This window comes from Nipponia nippon, unplaced genomic scaffold, assembly GCF_047370975.1.
Source record: "Nipponia nippon isolate SJK-2023a ecotype South Korea unplaced genomic scaffold, ASM4737097v1 scaffold_6, whole genome shotgun sequence".
Taxonomy (NCBI): domain Eukaryota; kingdom Metazoa; phylum Chordata; class Aves; order Pelecaniformes; family Threskiornithidae; genus Nipponia; species Nipponia nippon.
Window position 1 is genome coordinate 41,569,938 of NW_028262380.1, and position 26,521 is coordinate 41,596,458.

The 26,521-nt window shown below is 37.7% G+C and overlaps 1 protein-coding gene across 1 annotated transcript in view; it reads right to left on the bottom strand.

Annotated features, from left to right (window-relative positions):
- Window positions 1-26,521, bottom strand: part of GALNTL6 (polypeptide N-acetylgalactosaminyltransferase like 6) — a 486,847-nt gene that overhangs the window by 292,522 nt on the left and 167,804 nt on the right. The gene's annotated exons all lie outside the window — the stretch shown is intronic.

Genomic DNA, 26,521 nt, shown 5'->3' on the forward strand with positions numbered 1-26,521 from the left:
TTTTATTCCAAACTTTGTATATATAATTACAATTTCATTTAAATTCTTAAAGAAAATAATTGATGTTACTTACAAGGGAAAAAAGTTAGTTTGTGTTATGAAACACTCTTTGTTTATGCTATTTCATTATTAACGGGTATGTTGTCATTTTTATTTTCAAACATCCCCAAATACACATAACACATTAACATAATACAAAATCTGAGACTAAGATTCTATGTGAATCTTTATGATTTCATAATAAATATGGGGAGGGGTACTAGAATATTAAAGAAGCAGCTGACAAGTCTGAGTACTACTCAAAATTCAATAGTACAATTGTATCAAATCTGTTTCATAATACAGTAAGAATAAGCTAATGTCATTCAACCCCCAAGACACAGAAATTTTAGCCCCTCTCTTCCAGTACATATTCTAATTAGACCCAAAGTAACTGTTTTAATTTGCTTTTAATAAGGGATTCATCCAGGTAGTTACTAATATAATGGAAATTCCAGAATAAATTACCTATATGATAAGATGGACTACTGCTAATCGATGTTTTTACAATATAACTTTCTGTATATTCCAGCAATTCACCCTGTATTAAGAAAGATGGATTATTTGCTTTGCTTTTCTTAAAGGAGCCCATTTGGCTGTTCAGGAGATGAATATTTTTCATAGTACTACAGTTTCTTCATATCATCCCTTGCTAGTGAAACTTAAGACAAGTACGTTTAAAGGGAAGTCTTCTGCTCTTCCTCACTGAACATGGAGCACTATCACTGTGCATAAGCCAAAAGAATAGATATCACGGTTGATATCTAGAGCAACTCAGGAACAGGCTGAACTTTCTCATATCGTGCTGCAGAAGTATTTGACCAATTGCAGTATATAAATTGCTTTTGCACTTATACAGTAAGTTGGGCTGTGAGGTGCACTGGAAGTTGTGAAGCATGACTCTTTCCTAACACTATATTAAAATACACACCTAGAACGTTAACAGAGGCTTGTAGGCTTTTGTGAATCCAGTGGATATTTCTCCTGGCTTTCTTGTTTGCTTGCTCTCTCACCCTGCAGCAGCTCCTCATTAGCTACAGATCAGGTGGTCATCTACCAGATCCAGCTGAAAGCAGTTGGCTAATTTCTCTAAAAGTACTCAAGTAAAAAGAGACCATTTCTCTCCCTGGATGGAGAGAAATAGAGAGCATAGGAGATAAGTATTAATAAAAAAAAATGAAGTACAACTTTTGAATAATCAGTAGGCCTGAAAGGTTCCCTTTGTACAGATAAGCACATTAAAACTCTCTTCTGTCATTGATTTGCTTTCCTAGATGACTGATGGAAATTGCCATCATGGCACACTGGTTTGGAGCTGGCCTATCCAAAGTTTACCTAAAATGCTACAGTGACAAGGGGAAACTTCACAATGCAGAAAGAGCAACATTCTCATGAAAAAGAGCATGGAGGAGTTTAATGTTCCATTATGGGCTACAGAAGGCTACTTTAAACCGATCGATAGACAGATAGAAGCCCTCCTATACTGTTTGTTCTGCCAGAAGGCAAAATAGCAATTCAGAAAGTGCATCAGGGCTATAAAGTATTGTAGGGAACACAGAGTGAAAAAGCCTGATGGTGAGTTTTTGGCCTCTTTGGGTTTAAAGGGAGGATCACCAAAATGTGATAGATAAAACCAACCCAGCACTAAGACTTGATACTAACTCCCTCTAAGGCTGTTTTACAATTGCAGCATAAATAACCCCAGAAACTAAGGACAATCAGAAATTATAGTTCAATTACTTGGATTTTGATTTTTCAAGGAGGGGGGAAAGGAGGGGAAGAACTCAAAAGCACGAGAATGACATGTATATTCAACCTGGGCCCAAAAATCCCATCAGAATGCTCCATTGCATGGGACCCCTAACAGCACCATTTAATTCATACAGTGCTGTCTAACTTTTGTGATTACAGAGTTATTACACTGATTTTTAACTCAGTACTCAATGTAAGCAACGTTTTGAAAATACGCTAGATTTTTTTTTTTTTTCTTAAAACACTATGATGGTTTTGGAGTTGACATCTCTACTTTGCTTAGTATTATGTTATTGTAAGGGTTTTAATACACCATCTCAAAATGCTTCTCTATAGATATTCAGATTAAAAAATGGTAAAGTAAGATATCTGGATGAGGGGATTGAGTGCACCCTCAGTAAGTTTGCAGATGACACCAAGTTGGGTGGAAGTGTCAATCTGCCTGAAAGTAGGAAGGCTCTACAGAGGGATCTGGACAGGCTGCACCAAGGGGCTGAGGCCAACTGTATGAGGTTCAAAAAGGCTCAGTGCCGGGTCCTGAACTTGAGTCACAACAACCCCATGCAACGCTACAGGCTTGGGGAGGAGTGGCTGGAGAGCTGTCTGGCGGAAAACGACCTGGGGGTGTTGGTTGACAGCTGGCTGAACATGAGCCAGCAGTGTGCTCAGGTGGCCAAGAGGGCCAATGGCATCCTGGCTTCTATCAAGAATAGTGTGGCCAGCAGGACCAGGCGGGTGATAGTGCCCCTGTCCTTGGCACTGGTGAGGCCGCACCTCGAGTACTGTGTTCAGGTTTGGGCCCCTCACTACAAGAAGGACATCGAGGTGCTGGAGCATGTCCAAAGAAGGGCAACAAAGTTGGTGAAGGGTCTAGAGAACAAGTCTTATGAGGAGAGGCTGAGGGAGCTGGGGTTGTTTAGTCTGGAGAAGAGGAGGCTGAGGGGAGACCTTATTGCTCTCTACAACTACCTGAAAGGAGGTTGTAGGGAGGTGGGGGTCGGTCTCTTCTCCCTAGTAACAAGCGACAGGACGAGAGGAAACGGCCTCAAGCTGCACCAGGGGAGGTTTAGGTTGGATATTAGGAAAAACTTCTTCACCGAAAGGGTAGTCAGGCATTGGACCAGGCTGCCCAGGGAAGTGGTTGAGTCTCCATCCCTGGAGGTATTTAAAAGACGTGTAGATGTGGTGCTTGAGGACATGGTTTAGTGGTGGACTTGGCAGTGCTAGGTTAATGGTTGGACTCGATGATCTTAAGGGTCTTTTCCAAACTTAACGATTCTATGATTCTATCCACCCACATAAAGTACTGGCTTGGCCAAATATCAGATGATCTATATGGCTTTTTTAGCCCTACTCAAGGATGTTACTGTCTCCTAGGAAACAACACACTCTATACCTAGCCCTAAAGGTTTTAAGTTTTATGCTTGACAACTTGTGATAACTGATAGTTCAAGGATACCTCAGTTAAAGCATCTTCTGCTTATATGAAATACAGATACAGCAGAAGGAGTATAAACTCTCTTGTTCAGCAGATGGCACGAAGGGAAGAGGATTAGGGTGAGACAAAAAAATAAAAACACATTCTGTATATTCAGTACAAATGTGTAATAGCAGAATAATGGCTCTGGATCAGCCATATTCGTACAGTTGCCAGGTATAATAATTATGAAGAGAACAGAAGTACTGTTGGCAAAATATATCAGCTGTAAATCAATTTGAACAGGCAACAGGAGTTCTGCATTACTTCTGCAAGCAATGGATACGGAACACTGCTTTAAACTATAAACCACAAAACACACTGCAACAGGTTCTGGTTTCAGGGTCTTTTGGGTTTTGTTTGGGGGGGTTGTTTTTATAATTCAGATGAACATTATTTATAATTCAACAGGCATGGTAAAAAAGATTGGCTTTGCCATATAAGTTAAAGGAACTTAAGAAATTGCTTGACATCTTAACACAGGAAACTAAGTGGATAAAGAACATAAGCCACTCAGCGTCTGTGGGGAAGAACTGTGTACAAATTTGAATTATTTACTGTTTATGCTCACTGCTATTAGTTTACTCAGGCAAGACTTCACAGTTACACCAAGTTAAGACTATAATTCACAAAAATATTTAAGCATACCCTTTTAATTCAAGCATTCAAGCATCTTTTAATCCAATAAGATTTGTAATAGGGAATAAGAATTCTCCATGTGCTAAATGCTTTACTAAATAGAAGGAGTTTATTTTAATACAAGAACCAAAAATAAGTCATCTCACTTACAGTGCATCTCATTATTTGAGATAATATAGATGAGATAACTCTACCTTTTCTTTTAAAGTATATTGGGAATTTTGTCTACCAGCCCTAAATATTCCATTCAGAATCTAGTACAATGTTGTCTGTGCACATCACAAGTAAACACAGAGCTCATCCTCTTTCATGACAGTTCTCACGGGGAGAACAGATATCTAATCTTATCCTAAAACAATATTTCAATACAGCACTGAAGTCCCATGGGGGGAGAGTGATTGTATTTCTTAACAAGGGTAGACAGAGGAACACAAATTCAAAATGAATGCAGTCACACATCAGCTTAAAAAAAAAAAAAGTGTAAGAAGTAAAAGGGGAAACAAAGATCATTAGCTGAACAAAAACATTGAGTCAGACATCATCTTCCACCTTCTTGCCACATAAACTTCTACACAATAACCTTTTATGCTCCCTGATATGGGAGTCACAGTGCAACTGGCCGAGTCAGAGGGCAAAAACTGTGTTTAAAGCAATCCGTAGTATCTTTTACATAATTTCTGAGTTTCCCTAATGCACAGCTGTATACAAGTTTGTCATCTTGCGCTGTGGAGATGGACTTCATATTGTTTTGGTAAATAAGTATAACAGATTATCATTTCAGACTGCCACCACATTCTGCTTTTTTGGGAAGTGAATTTCCATTTGTGTACAAACAAAATAATGTTCTTCCTTATTTTTCCTTATCCTTACAGGTGGCATGGTGAAGCACGTCTGCTAAAGTACTGGTTAAATTATCTTGAACAGAGAGGTGATTTGATAAACGCACAAAATAGGATTTCTTTTTTTTTTTTTTTTTTTTTTTTGACAGTAAATGTCTCAGCTTCTTCTGGAGTATCTACACTTGGTGGAGTTCTCATCCTGTCTGCAAATTTTGTGTTTTGAAACCTTTAGAGGACATGTGGGCGAACATTTTTTGTATTTAAGAGCCAAGTCAGGGACTAGTACAGACTAGTCTTTGAGAAAAAAGGGGGGAAAGGAAGTTATTTTATCAAATCACTTTCTCCTTTCATACTAGGGTAGGAACTGCTTGCTTGGAACAAATGCCTTTTGTGGTTTTCCAAGTTTATATTCATTTCCACTAAAAGATTTTCAGTCAAGAAAGGCATGAAAGAATGTTCTTTCCTGACTTGTTATGAAGTGAGAAAATTAAATCTGCACATGCCTCAAGTGAAAGTAATTGCCTTCATATCAAACAGGACTATCCAAGTAGTAAAAAATGTGTGTGTATATGTATATATATGTATGCTACGGCTTTTCAGACAGAAAATAAGGACCTTTTTCTAACTGTAAAAGTAGTGAAACAATGGGATAGGCAATCCAGGGAACTGTGGAAGCCATATATATTCAAGAAAGGAACGATACTGTGCCTCAGAGAGATTATTGATACCACTCTGGTCATATAGTGAGGTTGATCCCGATCTTCAATTTCTATGAACTCTATGAGAAATAGGAGGAGGACTGGAGATAAGCTGCTGGAATTATATTCTTCCTCAAAGTCAAAAAAACTTGTAGCAGATACTGAACTATATTTATCAGAAGTCTGTTCTACTTTTCCCAAACTTCTCGGTATCCCACTAATTGTACAACTTCATGAGCCTAATTTATAGGAAAGCAATTTAATTGATTTTGCATCAATAGAAACTGGATCACAAATGCCTATTGGTTCTATTTTTTTGCTACTCTATCTGGTAACAGCTTGGAAAGCCTTTGCAGTATGATTTACAATACTTTTAATTATTTATACATAACTCTGTCAAGGTCTGAGGCAATATAAAAGGCTTTTTCTTAGCATTACAGACACAGCTGTAATCAAATCTTACTTATGCAGTTGGGAAAAATAAAAATCCTGTCAAGTAAAACCTGAACAATAAATTTTTAAGCAAGAATAAATAATTTCTTTATAAATATATATAAAAAATTATTTATTACTGTTTCAATATCAAACTACTACAGAAAACAAACAATCCAAAATTCACTCCAGTTTTCTGGTAGAAAGTATTCAAATTCCTACTATTTGCTTAACCTTCAGATGCCAATAGCACATACAGGATTTCTTTTAAAGGACGACATAGTCCTCAAAAAGTGGTATAGAAATATTATTGGGAGCAAATACGAGGCCTTGTCCTTTCAGGACTGCTACTAGTGTAACATGATGGTCAGCAGGAGAAATATAAACTAAACTGCCTCTCTTTTCAAGAATGGCTTTATACAAATAGCACAGTTTGGAAGAAAAAGTGAGAAAAACATATGACTAAATGTTTTTATTTCACTGCCTGCTCATATCCAGAATTGAAAAAACCAAACCCCAACAACAAAAAAACAGAGAACATGTTCCTTAAAAAAATTAAAAGAGTACATTCATGTTGTATTGTAGTTGAATCTTTAGAGTATTGTTTGCTTATCACTCACATGAGATAGAAATGAAAGGAACCTGTTCCTAACACAGAAATGAGATCTATACTTATAGCTGCGATGTGTTTCCCCATCCCTCAACAAAAAGAAATCCCATACTGGGTAGGAGGTAGATAAAGGAAGAGCATTTCCTGGAGAGGAGATAAGAGGGACAAATGGGAACCTCTGAAATGTACTTATTTTACATATTTGGTCTTACTATGTTTGAGAAGCATTTTTGTAAAAAGAAATACATATCAAAGTGAAAACAAGTAATTACAAAATACAGCCTTTTAATGACATTAGACAGAATTTCCAGATTTCCATAGACTAACCAGGCCTGGGTTGACTCTTCGCGTTAGTCTAAGATCATAACTTCTGTGTCAGAATGCAACAAAAAAGACGGCATCAGATTTTAAGAGTCCATGAAGTGGGAGAAGCTGATTACCAGCAGTCCGTATACACTAAGGGCATCATGGTGCTTCACACACTCTTCCTAGAAGCTGAATCAACAGAAACTGCTAGGAAAAAACACAGTGGTGAGGCAGGGCAGCTAAAAGATGAGAAGAGCAGTAGTGGTGGTAAGCAGAAGAATGAAGCAGGACAGCAAGTGCAGGAAGAAACAGCAACGTCTGGCAGAGTGGCAGAAGCCCCAGGTTGCAGCACCAAAGCTCTGGCAACTTGAAGTGGGCCTTGCTGCATCGCAGGACTCCACAGTGCCCAAAAGTAAGGAAGGTTTTAGTTCAGAAGTGGGGAACAATCAGCTAGCCTCGCTGCTGCCTTGCCAAAGAGGACTGCAAAATTATTATTGTTATACTTAAGGAGTTAGCCCTTATATGTTTTTTGTTTATCTTTCTTTAATAAAATATTGTTTGCTGAGTCAATTAATTTGCAAGAAAAAAAATGAGCTCAGTGCTCTTGAGATTAATTCTTGCAGGTATCTAGGCATTTTACTACATATCACTTTAAATTTCAACCTGGCCCTTGTATTGGCAGTTATGTCCTGGCAGAAAAGGTGCATTATACAGCTAACAGTTGGAACAATCCAACTCTGCTTATGGTAACTTTTATATCACTCATTTCATTTTGGGTATTTAAAATCAAGACACTGTGCGTTATCTTAAATATGTGCATTTTCTCAATCAATAATTAATTCCTGAATCTTATAGCTGTGCTTTATGGAACATTAGACTAGTGTACCCCTCACCTTTTTCATCCATTGGAAACATCAAAAACACAGCCTCTGAATTTACAACATATGCATTGTGGAGTAAAAATACAGTGTCTTGGGGAAAAGTGATTGCTTTAAAATACATTATGAGGTTAACCAGTGGCACTGTTGTGTTTCAGCAGAAGGGTGACTGCGTATATTGTCTGAAGGCTTGAACAAACACTTCACAAGAATAAATAAGAATATTTTTTAAAAATCTATGGCTTTTAACACTTGCTGCAAGTACTACAATGGCTTAGCAGGCAGGCAGACTCATTCTACCCCCTTTCCCACTTTAATAAGTCTAGGAAAAATGAAGAAGAAAAAAAAATACTGTACTATTTGGTATGTCCAGTGTATTTAGAATGCTGCAGTGTACAATGCAAGACAAGCAGCAACACATGCTGTCACTGCGGCAGAGCAGCAATATCCTCAGTAGCATTCTGCAGGCTGAGCTGAATCTAATCATAACTCCGTAGCCAAGGGATGCACAGTACATCTTCTATTTAGTCTAACTACTTATCACCAAATGCCACAGCCACCAGAATGCTTTTTTCGTTTAACTTTAGAAGAGACTGGCTGTAGACCATTAATCAGAGCCAACCACTAAATGAGCAAGCACGTGAGAAACAGAACTTAACCATAAAAAAGGCTTCACAGTTTGGTTTAGTAACTGAACTACCTGCTAGGATAAAAAGCATCTACTACGGAACAAGATTACCTGGAAAAAAAAATCTACTAATAGTGGTAAGGTGTTTGTTTCAGTGCTTAAATAAATTAATTCACACAAACTGAATCAAGAATGGCATTCCAGTAGTGTCTAGTACCAGTGGGTTTTCTATAATTAATGCATGTGTCCAAGCTGATCTCTTGGAAAAGCTCAAACTAAAGTGTTATTAACATGGTATACTCAGGAACTAAACTGCTCCACAAAGTTAATGCAAAATTACAGTTGTGTAGGTACAGTTTTAGAAAGCCCAGAAATACAAAATGATAGTGTTCTAAGAGCTGTAATTAACACAAGACTTTTCCCTCCCCCTCTTTTTTTCTTCATTCTAAGACTCATTATAACCATGCGTCGTTTACCACATACCATCACAGGAAAATAAACAGGATGTTCTGTGGAACAAATCTATTAATAGGAGTTCTTTAATTTTTTCTTTTCTTTTTTTTTTCATGAATTCAAACTAAACTAGCTCTAGAAGATGGCTTTGTGGCTGTTGCACAAAGAAGATGGAATAACCTGTAACAAGGAATTTAGCTATGTATGAGTCAACAGTGGGCAATAGCGTAGTCACTCTTGCATTAGAAGCACTACTCCATGACGCATATCCTACAGAGAAAGAATACATGAGCTGTAACAGCTCCCAGCAAATTTAGATTTACCCTATAAGACCCCTACCAGAAGAAAAAAAAAAATCCTTTCTTACATATGAAGATAATAAATATTCAGTTAAAGTCTGAGGCAGACCCAGGACCAAGAACTATGCCACCTGATTCCCAGCACAGTGACTCAGTGACAAGGCCATCCTTCCTCCTTCTGTAAAGTTGAGAAGAGTGTTCATAAGCAGGCTGAGTTTGCACACTCAGGGCCAAGAAGGTAACTTCCTCAGGTAGTATATATGCATTTTATTGCCTTTTCAGGTCCACTTGGATCTATGCATTACAAAATGCAGTGCCATATTTCTCAGATGATAATTATTTTAATATGAAACTGAAGCTGAGTATACCAATAATTACCTAGTTTAATAAAAAAACAAGACACCCCCACCCCTACAAATTCAAAGATAGTAGAATTATCCTCAAGACAAGCAATATAAGCCCACGCAACTGTACTAACATGTTAAGATATAGCACGGTGCAGTTATGGCAGATAAACAACTGAAACTCGAGTTATGTCACGTTCTTGGGATTGGTCTACTTAAGCTCTTTTGCTTTACTTAAAACATAATACATTTTTTTCTGCTACACCCAAAGTAACACTTTGAATCTCAGTGCTCTTCTCCTTTTCATGTTTTTTGTTTGGCAAATCAGATACATTATTCTTCTGAAAACTGTTTCTATACTACATATACTGCTGCACATACTCACTGCTACTGCACTTCCCAAAGGCTGCCTTTCCCTCTTCTTGTAAGATACCACTAACATTGCCATCATTAATACTGTGTTTTATCATTCACTTTGTGGTGAAAACACATTCTTCATTTGAAAGAGCGTTATGACTGACTGACATTCTTGTGGTAAGGTGAACTGAACTTAGTGGTTGACCTGCCATGAGCACAGCTCTACACAGCCCTTTTCCTCCCTTGCCATTGATTCACCTCTTTCTGAATAAGAGGAGTCTAATTAATGCCGACTATTTTTCAAATCCCTGACACAAATTTGAGTAAATTTTCTGTACTAAAGTCGACTGAAACTTCTAGTAAATGTATGCTGTGGAATCAAGCAGAGGCAGATGTGGAGACTCAAAGAATCACCTTCAGCCATGAACTGAATAGATTTTCAACTAATCAGTTTAAAATATTTTCTATTCAAAAGGACAACTCATCACCTACAGAACACAACTAAATATTTATCCCAAGGCCCACATTTATGCATAATTCAGCAGGAACCTGCATATGCCCATTGGGAACTTTTTTGAAAACGTTAATTTGCTGAAAACTGATGTTTGGATTCAGCCAAAAGTATTTGCTGAATTTCTTTCATTTTGTTGATGTCTGGGTTAAAAGAAGCAAATCAAAAATATATATTGAAAACCAAACTTTTAAAATTACAGTCTCTGTTTTTCAAAATCTTACATAAATAACAAAACTTAACTAACATTATCAAAGGATAGACATCCAATTTGAAAATCCTGTTTGTGAACCAAAACAATACTTCCTCATTTTTTCATAGACAGAAAAAAAGTTTCAAGTATCAACCCAAAAAATCTTACATGCACACAGCTTTAACTTTCAGATGTATATAGAATCATAGAATCATTAAGGTTGGAAAAGACCCTTAAGATCATTGAGTCAAACTGTTAACCTAGCACTGCCAGGTCCACCTCTAAACCATGTCCTCAAGCACCACATCTACATGTTTTATGAACACTTCCAGGGACTGTGATTGCATCACTTCCCTGGGCAGTCTGCTCCAATGCCTAACCACTGTCTCCGTGAAGAAATTTTTCCTAATATCTAATCTAAACCTCCCCTGGCACAACTTGAGGCCATTTCCTCTCATTCTGTTGCTTGCTACCTGGGAGAAGAGACCAACCCCCACCTCACTACAACCTCCTTTCAGGTAGCTGTAGAGAGCAATAAGGTCTCTCCTCAGCCTCCTCTTCTCCAGACTAAACAACCCCAGCTCCCTCAGCCGCTCCTCATAAGACTTGTGCTCTAGACCCTTCACCAACTTTGTTGCCCTTCTTTGGACATGCTCCAGTACCTCGATGTCCTTCTTGTAGTGAGGGGCCCAAACCTGAACACAGTACTCAAGGTGCGGCCTCACCAGTGCCAAGGACAGGGGCACTATCACCCGCCTGGTCCTGCTGGCCACACTATTCCTGATACAAGCCAGGGTGCTATTGGCCCTCTTGGCCACCTGAGCACACTGCTGGCTCATGTTCAGCCAGCTGTCAACCAACACCCCCATGTCCTTTTCTGCCAGGCAGCTCTCCAGCCACTCCTCCCCAAGCCTGTAGCGTTGCATGGGGTTGTTGTGACTCAAGTTCAGGACCCGGCACTGAGCCTTTTTGAACCTCATACAGTTGGCCTCAGCCCCTTGGTGCAGCCTGTCCAGATCCCTCTGTAGAGTCTTCCTACTTTCAGGCAGATTGACACTTCCACCCAACTTGGTGTCATCTGCAAACTTACTGAGGGTGCACTCAATCCCCTCATCCAGATCATCAATGAAGATGTTGAACAGGACCAGCCCCAGTACTGAGCCCTGGGGAACACCACTTGTGACTGGCTGCCAACTGGATTTGACTCCATTCACCACCACTCTCTGGGCTCGGCCATTCAGCCAGTTTTTTTACCCAGCGCAGAGTGCACTTATCCAAGCCATGGGCAGCCAGCTTCTCCAGAAGAATTGTGGGAAATGGTGTCAAAGGCCTTACTAAAGTCCAAGTAGACAACATCCACAGCCTTTCCCTCATCCACCAAGTGGGTCACCTTGTCATAGAAGGAGATCAGGTTGGTCAAGCAGGACCTCCCCTTCATTAACCCATGCTGTCTGGGCCTGATCCCCCGGTTGTCCCGCACGTGCCACGTAATGGCACTCAAGATGATCTGCTCCATGGCCTTTCCCGGCACCGAGGTCAGGCTGATAGGCCTGTAGTTCCCCGGATCCTCCTTCCAACCCTTCTTGTAGATGGGCGTCACATTTGCTAACTTCCAGTCATCTGGGACCTCCCTGGTTGATCAGGACTGCTGATAGGTGATGGAAAGTGGCTTGGCGAGCTCCTTCACCAGCTCCCTCAGTATCCTCAGGTGGATCCCATCTGGCCCCATAGACTTGTGGGCATCTAGGTGGAGTAGCAGGTCACTAACAGTTACCTCTTGGATTATTGGGGCTTTATTCTGCTTCCCATCTCCATCTGAATACCCTGAGGATAACTAATCTGACTATTAAAGACTGAGGCAAAGGCAGCATTAAGTACCTCAGCCTTCTCCTTATCCTTTGTGGCGATGTTTCCCTCTGCATCCAATAAAGGAGAGATTGTCCTTGGCCCTCCTTTTGTTGCTGATATATTTGTAAAAACATTTTTTGTTGTCTTTAACTGCAGTGGCCAGTTTAAGTTCTAGCTGGGCTTTTGCCTTTCTAATTTTCTCCCTGCATAACCTAACAACATCCTTGTAGTCCTCCTGAGTCGCCTGCCCCTTCTTCCAAAGATGGTAGACTCTCTTTTTTTTTTCCTGAGTCCCAACAAAAGCTCCCTGTTCAGCCAGGCCGGTCTTCTTCCCCACCTGCTCGTCTTTCGGCACATATGAAGCAACTCCCTAACAATTTCTTTCTCACTGAGAAAAATTAAGAAATGTTAAATTCCATTATGCAGATTCATGATGTATTTACCCAGCGCACAGTAATTCTCAATTCTGCTTTTGTCTGTATGATCAAAAGCCCCTTAATAAATCCAGTCTTTGAGCAGAGGGAGGGGATCTTTAGCAACCATGCTAAGAGAGCAAGCATACACACTTCCCTAGCTCTCCATAACCACAGGCAACAGAAGAACAGTACATAAAGCAGATATTAACTTAAATTGTAGGCTTTGTTTTAGAAGCATTACCAGAAATTCCACCTTTTAATTTTTGAAGTGTATTTGAAACTAGAAAAGCAGAAAGAAAAAAACCCACTTAGCTTGTCTATTTTGTTGCCATTAATTCATCTCTGCATTCATTTGATATCCTTTAACTTACAGAAGGAGCTTCTGCACATCTTTAATTTACTTTTTCCTGTACTTCCTTAAATAGTGAACCTACATCTTTAAAATAGTTCTAAGCCTCACTGTGTATTATTACAATCAAGAGAAATTATGACAGAGGACTTGGACTGGATTAAGAATTGATGCTCCACATAGAGGAAGACTTTATGTATAAGGTTACATTTGGCATTTCAAAATGTTTTCAATTTTTGATATTCATTGTAATTACTAACTCTCGATTTTTTTTGTTTTAGTTATATTTTCAGAATACATGTTCCAAAATCCATGATGCTTTTGCTAAAACCAGACTTGTCTCTGACAGAAATCACTAGTAATGAGCTCACTTCCTTTACAATAGATTCATCATCCAGATGGTTTGTGAAAATGCATGCAATACACTTAAGCTTATTGAAAGAATCTATCCTTCAATATGCCTGTAAGAGTCTTTGCTAAAAATAAATAAACGAATAAAATCATCCTTACACAGTACATTCGGGTTTTACCCTAAGCAATGATAAACTTTCCAATCAATTGCTTTCCTTCTCTCTTTTCCCTTTCATTTGTATCAGTTGACCAAGAAATATTTGAAAACATAAACTGTTTTTCATCCAGGCATTCAGAGAGACAGCTACCCTCAAGGATTATCAGTAAAGGACCTTCTCAAAATGGGGATTTAGCTCCTGAACTTAATTCTTACAACTGTGAGATTAAGCTTCCCTCAAATGATAGGTCTGAACTGAACTACACAAGTGGGCTAAAATTGTAGCCAAGAATCTATCCTTTTATCACTACCCTTATTAGCATTTTTGAGATGTGTAATTATTATCCACTAAATAAAACAGATATGAAGTGATTATACGACATTGCCAAGAAATTCTCAGGGTCTCATAACTTCCATGTAAAACTTCAGATTCTTCAGAAAAAAAACATATGAAAACATGGTTTGTATCACAGTTTATTACAAACTATAAAAAAAGTTGATGGTTGTATGAACTGGGGAAAAAAGTCATTTAAGTACCATACTGAAGCGGCAGTATGTTAGTAACTTGCTTAGCTTACTGATTAACAGCAGCTAATTAAAATGTCAGCCCTCTAGAACTTTAACAGCTCACAGCTTTCACTCGTCTTTCTGAAGCATGTGAAGTTTGGATTTCTTCCCAGTATAACTGCTTCAGTAAAAGCTGGGAACACAATATATTGAAAAAACAAATAAACTAACATTATTTAATTAGACACATCTTTTAATTTTTGTATGACAATATTAAAATTAGATTAGTTTCTCAACTATAAAATCCCTGAAGAGTGACTCGAAATATTCAATAACCAGACTAGCCTTTCCTTTGGAAGAGCAGGACAACAGACCTGGGAGGACAATGGAATTGGCATCTTCTTAGTGTCTGGTATCTTGTCCTCTGGAGACTATTCCCTCCCCGATTTATACACCAGTACTCACTGTGCTTCAGGATCAGTCTCACCTTTTGTAAGCTGCCATGGAACAACAATGCAAGGAGCAATTAGAAGCATCAATAGCCTCATAGACATTGACCAGTTTCCAAAACACATAAATGCTATCCCATTAATCAGCATGTAAAATAGAAGTAACCTGAAAATAGGGTAATCTGAAATTACTTTAGCTATCATTTAAAAACATAAAAATATAAAGCCCTTTTCAGAGTAAATTAACTGACAAATACCAAAAGCAAGACTGTATCCATGTTTTAAGAATACTGATGATGCAATTTAAAAATATATCTTGATTTTTTTTGTTTTTTAATCTAAGCATTAAAGTTAGTTTGTTTTTTCATTGAATTTCCTGGCAAGTCTTTCTATTCACATTTCAATATCACCTGCAAGCCTTTTAGTTAAGTTTGCCTAAAAAAATAAGAGTTTGTTTCCAGCTTGTAGACAACAGAACTTTCACGCAGGTTGGCAGAACAAAATGCCACTCCTAGAAATGTGGTTTCTTCTTTTACTTTCTTTTTGTTAGATAGAAGACAGATTCTCCCAGATACCACTCCACTGCAAGCATGGAGGGCGGATAACTTTGTGTCACGTAACCACAGCCAAAAGGTAGCTGTGTTCCTTCAGAAGCAGTGATTACAGAGCATCATTTGATGAGCTAGTGTCTATAAGGCAAATTATAGCAAAACAATCATATATCTCTGCCTTTTCATATATATTGATTGGATGTCAGGCAAATCATTACACCAGTCCAATAATTTTCCTCTGTCAGCTTGTTTAATGAAAACAGGAAGGAGAAGAAAGAAAAGTCACCTTACACATATTTAAGTCATAAACTGCATCGAGGTAACTATACTAGACTTTTGCACTTGCAAATTTAATTCATACCCTCAGAAGAAAAAAAGCTATGACATGAAAGTAGGCACAATTTATTGGAATGATTGTTAAATCCAAACATCTTGTTGGCCTTTTGAAGGCCAAAAGGCTAAAAAATACTCCAAGATTGTGCTGGTGAATTTAACTATGTCCTCTGCTAAACTGTATTTTCCATACATGAAAAATCTAAGTTTACAACATCAAGTCCAATAGAAGCACACAGATAGTATCATATAGCAATACATTATTTGAAGAAACTTAACAACTGCAATGTTAAGGAAAGCAACTGGTGAATTTTAGAGTGTAAAGAGCTTTCTGATTTCTTTGGAATGGCGTACTTGTGATTGTCATCATGGTTATTCTAGATGATGAAGTCTGTAACACATAAGGTTACCGACTAGTGTGCAGATAATACGTGGCACCGGCATACTATGCTCATAGCAAATTCCCTCAAGTATTATATAGATTAGACCAAAAGAAAAAAGTCTTGGTCAATCATTTGCAAACATTTGAAATTGAAGTTCCTCTTATGGGTCTTTTGACCTGGATTCAGGTTAAAGGAATGTCTTCCTTAAATCTTTAAAAGAAATAGTCTTTAAAGCTCGTTGACAGCAGCTTATTCCATGTTTTAAACTTAAAAGATGACACAAAAGTAGTAAGGAAAAATTCCCTTTTGTCATTGCTTCTGAATTGGAAAGTATGGTCTTGATATGCTATAATTGCTGTCAAGTACTTGTTCCAGCTCTTTTGCCACAGTTTATCAAGATTCATTTCCCCCTTCTTCTTTGAATTGGGATTTTCATAGCAAAACAAGCAACAACTGGAAACTGAAATACAAAAGAAAACAATGTTTCTTTGTGCCACTGAGTCAAGCAGTAATTGCCCTGAACTGCCGAATTGATCATTTTTACACCTATCACAAGAGACAACCAACTTAATTTAGATGGTCTATAGAGCTCTCCTCCTTCTGCACAAAGACAGATCTAGTCTGAAGGTCTCTCAGCTGTTTCAAACTCTCCCTGCAAATGAGCCACATGTTTTAGAAGACTATCCAGATAAAATTCCTTTTTCAGAATTACTACAAAATATATTTCTCTTTAAAAAAAACACCCTAGTATCCACAGATGAACTCCTATTAAATTTCACTTAGATAGTCCCGAAAAAGTTTAAGCGAAATGAGAAAGATAACAGGGTGCTAACAGTGCCCAGAACACCTTCCTAGACTCTAAGTGACAAATTAAAAGACAGACTTGAGCTGAGACCTCCTCTCACACACACACACCCTGCCCCCCCAAAAACCCCCCAAAACTTCTAAAGTCAAGTTTCTCTTCTTTTTCACTTCCTTCCAGGCAGCAGCTCTATTAAAGCCCCAAGTATTACACATTAAATACAGTCACCAAAATCAGCACTTCATCACTAATACTGATGTGAAGCCACTGACAGATCTTCACCACCATACAAAAGGTGTAATAATGTACTTGGGACTATCACAAGTAAATTGGCGGCATCTGCTTCTTGGTGTTTTCTTTAAATTTTGTTTTTGGTTTGGCTTGTGTGTTTCTCTCTTTTCAAAATTGTGTAAGCATTGAGATCAACATTCAAATACAAGGAGAGAAGGTACTAGAGGGGAGAGTTTGGTCTGTTAAGGACTTGACACCACACTTCCCCCCACCGATTAAAATATAAAGATGAAAGACTAGCAACTTTAATGATTTTTTTAACAGAGCACTTCTTGAAATCTGGACGCTAGTTTCAAGCTAGGATATGTATCACTGGTTTACAATGTAGTCATAGACATTTCTTGCCAAGTTACTGGAAATACAATTTTCTCTCTGCCTGTCTGGGTAAAAACATGCCAATGCCCGGTATAGAAGGGGTACACTGAAGATCATTTTCAGTACTCTAATTAATACGAGTCAAATGGATGCGTTATGAACTCTGTTCCCCCTTCCTTGGCCTCTCTGGTAGTCCTTAAAAATGAGCTTAACAGTTACATTCAAGTGGTATCACTGATGAGTTTTCAAAGGCGGAGGGGGAGGCAGAGAAGAACAGGGGAAGAATCTAGTTAACTTCAGCCACAAGAGGTGCCTCAAATCTTTGCTGTGAGCACTGAGACCACAGAGTCATTGTGCTTTAAAAAGGAAGGCTGACTCTGACATACAGCCACACATAAACTCCTTTTTACATACAGATTTAAGTGGCAAGAGTTAGTTCTATCATGTGCACAGTTTTCTGACAGAGACAAATGCTATACAGCCACAGCCTTACACCTCCCCTCTTCTTCTGCAGCAGTGTAATATTAGGTTGTAACTTGGGATCCAGTGAGGGTGTGTCCTAACCCCAAATCACCACTTAAATAATACTGTGAGATGCCATTCCACAATCTCAGGAAGCAAGTTCGTGGTCGTCCAGGGAAAAACTTAAGCACTTGTGAAAAAAACCAAAACAAACCATATTTTCTAGATACCACGGTTTAAACTTCTGGAGAAGGCATCACTGAAAAACCTCTCTTTCGAAATCAGTATTTGAGAGTATAATACCCTTATTTGTGCTTGGCACCTGGCTCCAAACTAATCTCACTGTTTTCAAAAGGACATCCAGTCCATTCAGCTTGAGTAACAGTGGTAGAATCGGATCATAGTCTGGAGCGCTTTATATTTACACAGCAAATGTGTTTTAATATGTGAAACACTTTATGTAACTGCAGTAGATTGTAACCATCTCTTCCATATTATATATCCGTTACATGCTGTCTCCTTGACAAGCAATGATTAACAGTACTTTTTAGAATTTTTTAATCATGTCAGACTTGCATTAAGATAAACTGAAGAACATTTTTCCCTTTTACAAAACTATACACTGTAAACTGCATGAAGCATATTCATGATTAATGCTATGAACAATTAGGTTACGACTGTTTATTGAGACCTTGGCTACCACTACATTTCCAATTATATTGCAAGTTCTCAAACTCTTTCTAAAGGAGTTGCAAGTTCAGAGGCCTAAATTAAATTTAGTAACTTTGTTTAGTACATAATGCTGACAGAATTCCTAGTGTATAATCCCATCTGAAACATGGGATAAGTAAATCAATATTTTAGTATACGCTTCTTTCCCTGCACAACTTTGATTATATTTATCTGTATAAGTACCACAGAACTAATTTTTTTCATAACCAATAGGGAATTACATTTAATGTTGCTATCTGCATGATGCTGCCTCATATCTTCTAGAGGCACTTTGGCATTAGGCTTTGCTTTGACAAGTTCTTCTGCATCTAAGAATGGGGACTGTTCAAAATGATAAGGATTAACCACAGAAGTTTGGGGGGAATTGTTCTACAGTACTTTATTCTCAAAAATTCTTGAACAGAAGTGATGGGAAAAAAAAAAAATCACCAGTGCACAATTTCTTTAGGTCATACAGAAGTCAAATCTCAGGTGTTGACTACTTTTTATTGTTGTACAAAAGCACTATTGATTCTTTTGCCTCCTTTTAACATTCCACCCCAAGAATAGAGAGTTTCATTCCATTTCCATTTTCATCACAAACATATACAGTTCACTTCTTTTTCAATGTCTCTGTTTAGTTTGTTTATAGAACTAATCTGTATGAATGTTTGTTTGTAGAACTGTCGAACACACTGTCTGTTTGTTTATAGAACTAATCCTTATGAAATGCCTGCACTGAGGCATGTAAAGGTCAAGACCTTTAAAATACCCTCCTCCTGGTCAAGATAACATTTTGAAGAAGCAGAAAGGTAAAGACTATACTGAATATAGGAAAGAATTAAAACCTTCATTCCTTCCCTCCACATAAGGCTTCCACATGCTCTTTAAATATACAAATAAGAGAAACAAAGACTGTGCAAATGGCTCGATAACTGCTGGGATAACCCTTGGGTGATACATTCTAAAAGTTTTTCCTCTGAGATCTTATTAGCAGACAGGTGCAAAATGGCTTAGCGGTCAAATATCAAACTAGTGACAGCCACATCTTAGAAGTTACTTTATTGATTCCTTAACCAATTTCTTTTCAAGACAAAGGCTTTTATAAATTTATATTTAGTGCTATAAACACAGCTTCTTACCTGTTACCATTCTCTCAGAAATTTGCTTTCAGAATACAGTGAATTTTCAATGCCCCTCATAGAACACAATCATTTCAGCATACACATGCAAGCAGTCAAAAATATCTCCAAACCATTATAAAGAAAACAAACAAACAAAAAACCCCAACCCACAGTATTTAAAGAACAGTTCTTTGAAATGTTTCCTTTCCAAAACAATGTGAAACAGAAATTGAAAACAGAAAAACCACTATGGAACTTGCAGTATGCAATTTTTCTACATTGCTTTATAGGCTATTAATTTCATTAACAGAATTGATAAATAATTTTTCAGAAATTAAACCTTATTTTTTGTTTTCCATCAGTTCTGCTCAGCTGGAAAGCTTCCATTTTTCTATTCCTCCAGTTCCCCTTTTGCAGCATTTTACAATGGGAAAGCTATCACTTAGAGTTAGAAATAGCTTTTCATGATCAGAAATAGCACCGTATTTAAATATAAACATTCAATCTGTACTTCTTTAAAAGCCCAAGAATTACACATTTGAATCCTTCCTCTTATCTGTGAAGGGCTGTAATTCTTTATTACTGCTATTAGTCATAATTGATGAGCACATACAGCTGAGAATTTCTTGAGGGAAATACATACAATAACTTTCAGAAATGGAGTAACAATGACATTGATTTTCTAGGACTCTCAGTCTCACTACCCAGGACATAAAGATAGAGGCGGAATCAACAGAATTTCTTCTCATGGATGCTTTTGAATTACTACCTTAGGCCTTCATGGCTCTCTCCTGTGAATCTCATCCCTCATGGGAGCATTCAGGGATCTCAGACTCCTAGTTCTGCACAGAAAGCCTGGAAAATTAGTAGCCACTGGCACCATGCTCCTGAAATGAACATCTTGATAGACATGTCCTCAGAGCCCTCCCTAGACAATCGAAGGGAAGTAGGGAAATCTCTGATGAAATGAAGAAACTTGCCAAGTCAGTAGCTGATAAACGGCAATATCAAGGGCTTCAGCATCCAGGATCTCTATATCCAGAGATGCAGGCAGACTTACACTGCTGTGATACAATTAGTGTTGCTGTAGCTGGACTAATATCCATACCAGTAGCCACCTAGGTTATTACTATGCAAGCTGCATTTACACAGGGTGCACTCACAACTCTGAACTGCATTGCAAGAACGCTCTTCTGATATACAGAAGACATTGTTTACTACTTGCCGAAATAAAAATGATGACAGATGTTAAGATTTGCATTTGCTTATAGTTCTCATATTTTTTAATGCAAATCTACCATATTCTTCATCAAGGCATGTCATCAGTTGTATTCCCAGAGGAAACTAAATTAATAGAAACAACTCTTAGTTTAGATGCTGATTTCTTGTCAAAAAGATGGCATGACATATCAGCTCCAATGAAGTCAGTTTCTCTGATTAGCTTATTCTGTTCCCAACCCCTCCATTGTAATATCTGATTGACTTAATGCGTTACTTCACAAACTGGAAACAAGTAAACTTCTATTTTTTTCTTCTAAAGTATCTATCAGAACTGTTTAGTCAAGCAGGATTTTTTGGTTTTTTGTTCGTTTGTTTGTTTTTTTAAGGTAAACTTTTGCATTCTTTTTTCTGTATTTCAGTCACTGGTTTTGAGGTAATGGCAGAATAATATTCAGAGAAAAATGGAAGTGATTGGGATGACTGAATGAAATAATTTTCATTTCACTATGTCTATTCTGTACTGATGAGCAGTATATTTAATATAAGTCATTAAATGCTCCTTTCTGAGCTCCTTTCCTGATTTGAGTAAATCAGGGCTTGGATAACTGTCAATTAATTGGCTATCTTCCCTGTTCTACCAACAGTATAGCAATTAGTATTTCTTCAACACAACAGCACATTCCCTCTACTGGCTTCTTGCATTCATGTATCAAAATTAACCAACTACAGTTCTTAGAACTGTTTTTCAAGGGTTTTTTTTTCTACTCAGAAGGATTGAAAATATTGAAACTGCATTAAAAACTTGTGAAAGAGAAATGAGCTGCAAGTAGAAGAGCAAATTAATTGGTATTAGAGAAGTAGTTCCGGTGCTTTTCCTAACTCATAGTAAAAAAGCAAGACTAAACATCACACCATACAAAAAAAATATACAATTAACCTGTCAAAATCATTCTATCATAGCGGTCAGAGAACTATGAAGATTCCAGACAGAATTAGAAACTTTAAATATGGAATACCTCCAATGACAATAGGTATAGGATGACAAATCTGGCTATATGAAATGTTATTTATCAAGGTATCTGAAAAGAGCAAGAAATGCATTTCCTAAATGAACAGTGTATCCAGGTGCAGTCACTCCTTCCAATAACAGAGGGAACAGCCACTAGTTAGTCAGTTTACACATACATTTAAAACAGGAGCGCTCTTTGGTGAGCCTTTTAAAGAACATAAACCAAAGCATAAAATCCAGCACAAATGTGTTCAGTACTGCCTCTCGGTGTGGTTGGGTTTTTTGTTGTTTTTGTTGGCATGCCTTTGTTTTGGGTTTTTTTTTTTTTTAAAGAACAACCTTCAGCAATACAAATAAGTATGGGGAAACTTCTCAAGCATAACAGACTCATCTCTCAATCACCTGGACCAATATCATTCCTGTGTCTCACCTGGCTGCCCTGTGAGTTTCAAAAGTTCTGTACGGGTAAGGTAAGCAACAGGAACACATGAATAATTTATTTCCTATTTTCTAGACAAAGAAAAAAAATAAATTTTGAGGATTTAAAAATAACTCATTTATTAAAAAAACCTCGATTTTGGGGATTTTAAAACAATCAAGTTCCAAGACAAAGCATCATTTTGAAATAAAAATTGGGATGTCTTAATTGGAAAACATCAACACTAAACATCATGATGCTTTCAAAGTCATCTTTTTTTTTCAGCAAAGATCCATATGTAATTTCCTTAAGAAAGGTTGCGCATTCCATCTACATTGACTAAATAATACTTCTACCAGGGCCATGTAAATTAATTTATTTTCATATCTATCTAGGACCACTTTAGTCTTTTCATTCACGGCAGAAAATACATCACAAGTAACCTGCAAATCCCCAAGTCATTTCATCTTTGGAAGATTACCTCTCCGGGATGGCCTGAATTATCTGTTTCACTGACCTTGCATTTGACTACTAAGAAATCATTTATTAAATTGTAGCCATTTGTGCCAGTATTGCATGATCATTTCTGGAGATGAAGGAATCACTCACATGGCAACTGTATCTGAAGATCTGTCTGTGGGGAATTTTTAACCCATCTGTGTGCCCAGATAACTTCAGAAATGCAAGTTCTTGATTCTAGAGTTGGGTCATTTGTTTTTTTGTTTTGTTTTTTTTTCTTTTCTAAATCAAAATGACACATGGTTTGAAGTCAGAGAGGAAAATCCAAGCAGACTCGATTTCAGTGGTGGTTGTACAGTAGGTATTCTGTTACACAAGATACAGCTGGGCATAGGTGTAGGAGCTGATTGCTGTTTTGTGCATCTGTGTAGCAGTATTAGTAAGATCATGGCAATATCTCAGAGAAACCTGTGTGTAGCCCACTGAACCTTGCTGTGATAAGCAAAACTGCTAGCAGTGCAGTCCCACATCACACGCTAATTTACAGATTTTTACTAGGGTACAGGAAAAATATGGCTGTTGGACAAATTCACTTTTAAGGAATTATGACTCCAAAGACTGCTTTGCATTTTCTCCACCAGTAAGAAGCAATATCCTACAACATTCTTAACAGAGCCAGAAAGTGTTATCTCTTTCCAAGAAATTAAGTCACAGAGAAAATGAAATACCTGTGATAAAACTGGAAATATATTTAAATTTATAGACTCCCAGATTGCTGCCTTAACTACAGGCCACACCACCTGTGATATCTTCATTGGTGTACCTCCTTGAGGAGCTCATTTCCTTTTTTAATGTCATTAGCAGTGGAGTAGAATACACACACACACACACGTATCCAGTAAGAGTACATTACTTTTGCGTTGAGAACAGAGTAACAGTCCACAAGGTTACTAAAAAAAGACAATCTAATATCCAAATCTAGATGTAATCTTACGCACATTTGAAGAGGCTTGCCTGGACTTTGGTATGTGAAACAGCTTCAGATGTGCTTCTCCCATTCTTAACACACAAGATATGTATTTTCCAAAAGTAATGACCTCATCCCAAGAAATACCCACCATGAATACATATCACAGGTCTTTAGATTACACGTGTAGCTACTAGTTAATGTGTCTTCTGCTGTAAAACTGATATCTTACAGTGAGACTCCAAGCTATCAAAGAACATTAAATAAAAACTATGCGCGGCACAAGTGGACACCAGATAGATTCAGACCCTCGCTGATGCAACAGTGGCAGTAAGCACCAGATATGGTGTGATTGCATCTGTACCATCCTTTGTTTTCTCAGGTGGGAAGCCCACAAGGGTGTTTTCCACTCAAAAGGACTTCAACAAATAATTCCAGCTGAAGGGCACTGACCTTGGAAGGATCTATACCATGAGCAAATTCCATATAAGTGAAAAGTTGAAAAAGTAGTACCAGTTATTGAAGCCTCTGTCTCTGCAAGAGTCTTTGAATATTAATTACATTTTGGCTACATCAGGAGCTTATACATGTAAAGCCCTGCCACTCCATTACTCCCTTCAGTCCTTCTCAAGTACCATCATCATGCTAACAGAATGTGAACTATATGGTAGAAACACCATAAACATACATTTGAAACTCAGACGGTCCAACAAAGCCCCATGAAACCAAAAGTAACATGAGCTCACTTCAACATTTATATGCAAGATCATTTGTTATTTTAGAGCCAAAAAAGATGAGCTAGAACACATGAAATAAACAGAAATAGTACCATTTTTCTGCACGTCTTGCAAATGGCTTTTCTCTTTAGCTTTAAAATAATTGAATGATTTCCATTGAGGAGAGACCACTCAAATTCAGCAACATTGGTTTTAATTTGGTGGACTAAAAGGGGAACAAAATACTTGGCCTTGAAACAGAAAAACTAGGCATGGAGGAACTAACACCTCTCCATAACTAGATTTATGAAATTCACATTCCCAGTGCTCAGGAAATTGTAAGCTTTACAAATAAACAGCTAAATTGAATTAAAAAAAGACTTCGGTCCTTTCTTCTTTTCTGTGTAATGAGCATTGACTGCCTTTTCTGAAATGTCCCGAGAAGCCCTTTCACGGGTGTTATTTTCATACCTTCAGATTGATTTTTAATTAAAAGTTGATTTCAGCTATATTTTGTTTTGTTATTAGGGACAGACATTATATAGTATGTCCCAAAAGAGTGCACTGAGATACTCTAGCTTTGCATTTGTATTACTATATTGTGATTTTCAAAGGAAAAAAATCATTAAAAGTTAATTTAATCTAATGAATAATAATGACAGAAATCATTAAAAAGGATTTCTTAAATGGTCAAACTCAGCAAACGCTATCAGAAGGAAGCCAATAAAAGCATAAGTAAGTCAGAATATTTGAAGTTAATGTATTATTATTATTATTATTATTATTATTATTACCCAGAATAGAAGCTTACTGGAAAAAATATTCACATACTAGGGCATTCTACTACAGTTACAACATTAGTAGGAGGACTGGGAATTACAGAACTCCATAACATGTTTTGCTAATTTGTTAGTCACCTCCATGCAATGGCTTGCATTACGTTGGTAATGCTATAGCTATCCATGAGATAATCATAAGTATTACTGTTTTTTTTTTTCCAAAACGTATTGGGTCCACTTCACATACTCAGGAATCAAAAGTACATTGCCAAAGCGTCAGTGCACATCCCTCAAAAAGGTCCATTCTAACCAGATAACATGATATTCCCTACATACGTGCATGTTTCTACATATATGCTGCTTCTATTTTGTACATTCTCTCTTAGATGTTTGTCATCTTACACTGATCAATTTGGAACACAATTAACATTGATCTGACAACTCCTAAGATGCCTAGAATAACTTCATCCCCTTCCCCACCTTTTTTCCTCCTAAGCACATGTGGGAGGGAAGGATAATTTTTTTTTTTTAGTTAGTGATTGTCGTGGTTTAACCTGGCAGGCAGCTAAACACCACACAGCTGTTTGCTCACTCCCCCCAGGTGGGATGGGGGAGAGAATTGGAAAAAAGGTAAAACTCATGGGTTGAGATAAAGACAATTTAATAGGACAGAAAAAGAAGGGAAAATAATAATAATAGTGATAAAAGAATATACAAAACAAGTGATGCACAATGCAATTGCTCACCACACTCTGACCGATGCCCAGTCAGTTCCTGAGCAGCGGCTGCGCCCCCCTGGCCAACACCCCCCAGATTTTTTGTTCAGCATGACGTCATATGGTATGGCATAGCCCTTTGGCCAGTTTGGGTCAGCTGTCCTGGCTGTGTCCCCTCCCAGCTTCTTGTGTGCCTCCAGCCTCCTCACTGGCAGGGCAGTATGAGAAGCTGAAAAGTCCTTGACTTAGTATAAGCATTGCGCAGCAACAACTAAAACATCAGTGTGTTATCAACATTATTCTCATCCTAAATCCAAAACATAGCACTATACCAGCTACTAGGAGGAAAATTAATCTATCCCAGATGAAACCAGGACATGATCAAAAAGACTCAAAAGAGAAAGGGAAAAACAGTTTATAAAATTAACCTACACTTGAGGTATTTTACTGGTTCAGGCCCCTGCAAAATTAAGTACTTACCAAGTCTTATGAATCTGTCAACTGGATTCAGTTATAGAGTTATTCTGGGGGAGGTGCTGGCTGTCTTCTGCCAGTGGGATCAAGACAGCATAATTTATTTTATAATAGTAGATTGGCCTTTGTAAAATAATGACTTTCAGACACTGATTAAGGTGCAATTCAACTGCTGTTGCCCTTCCTTCCTTTTAATTTAATTCATCTTACGTTGAATAGTTGTAAATTATATTATAAAAGATTCAAATCTGAACATGC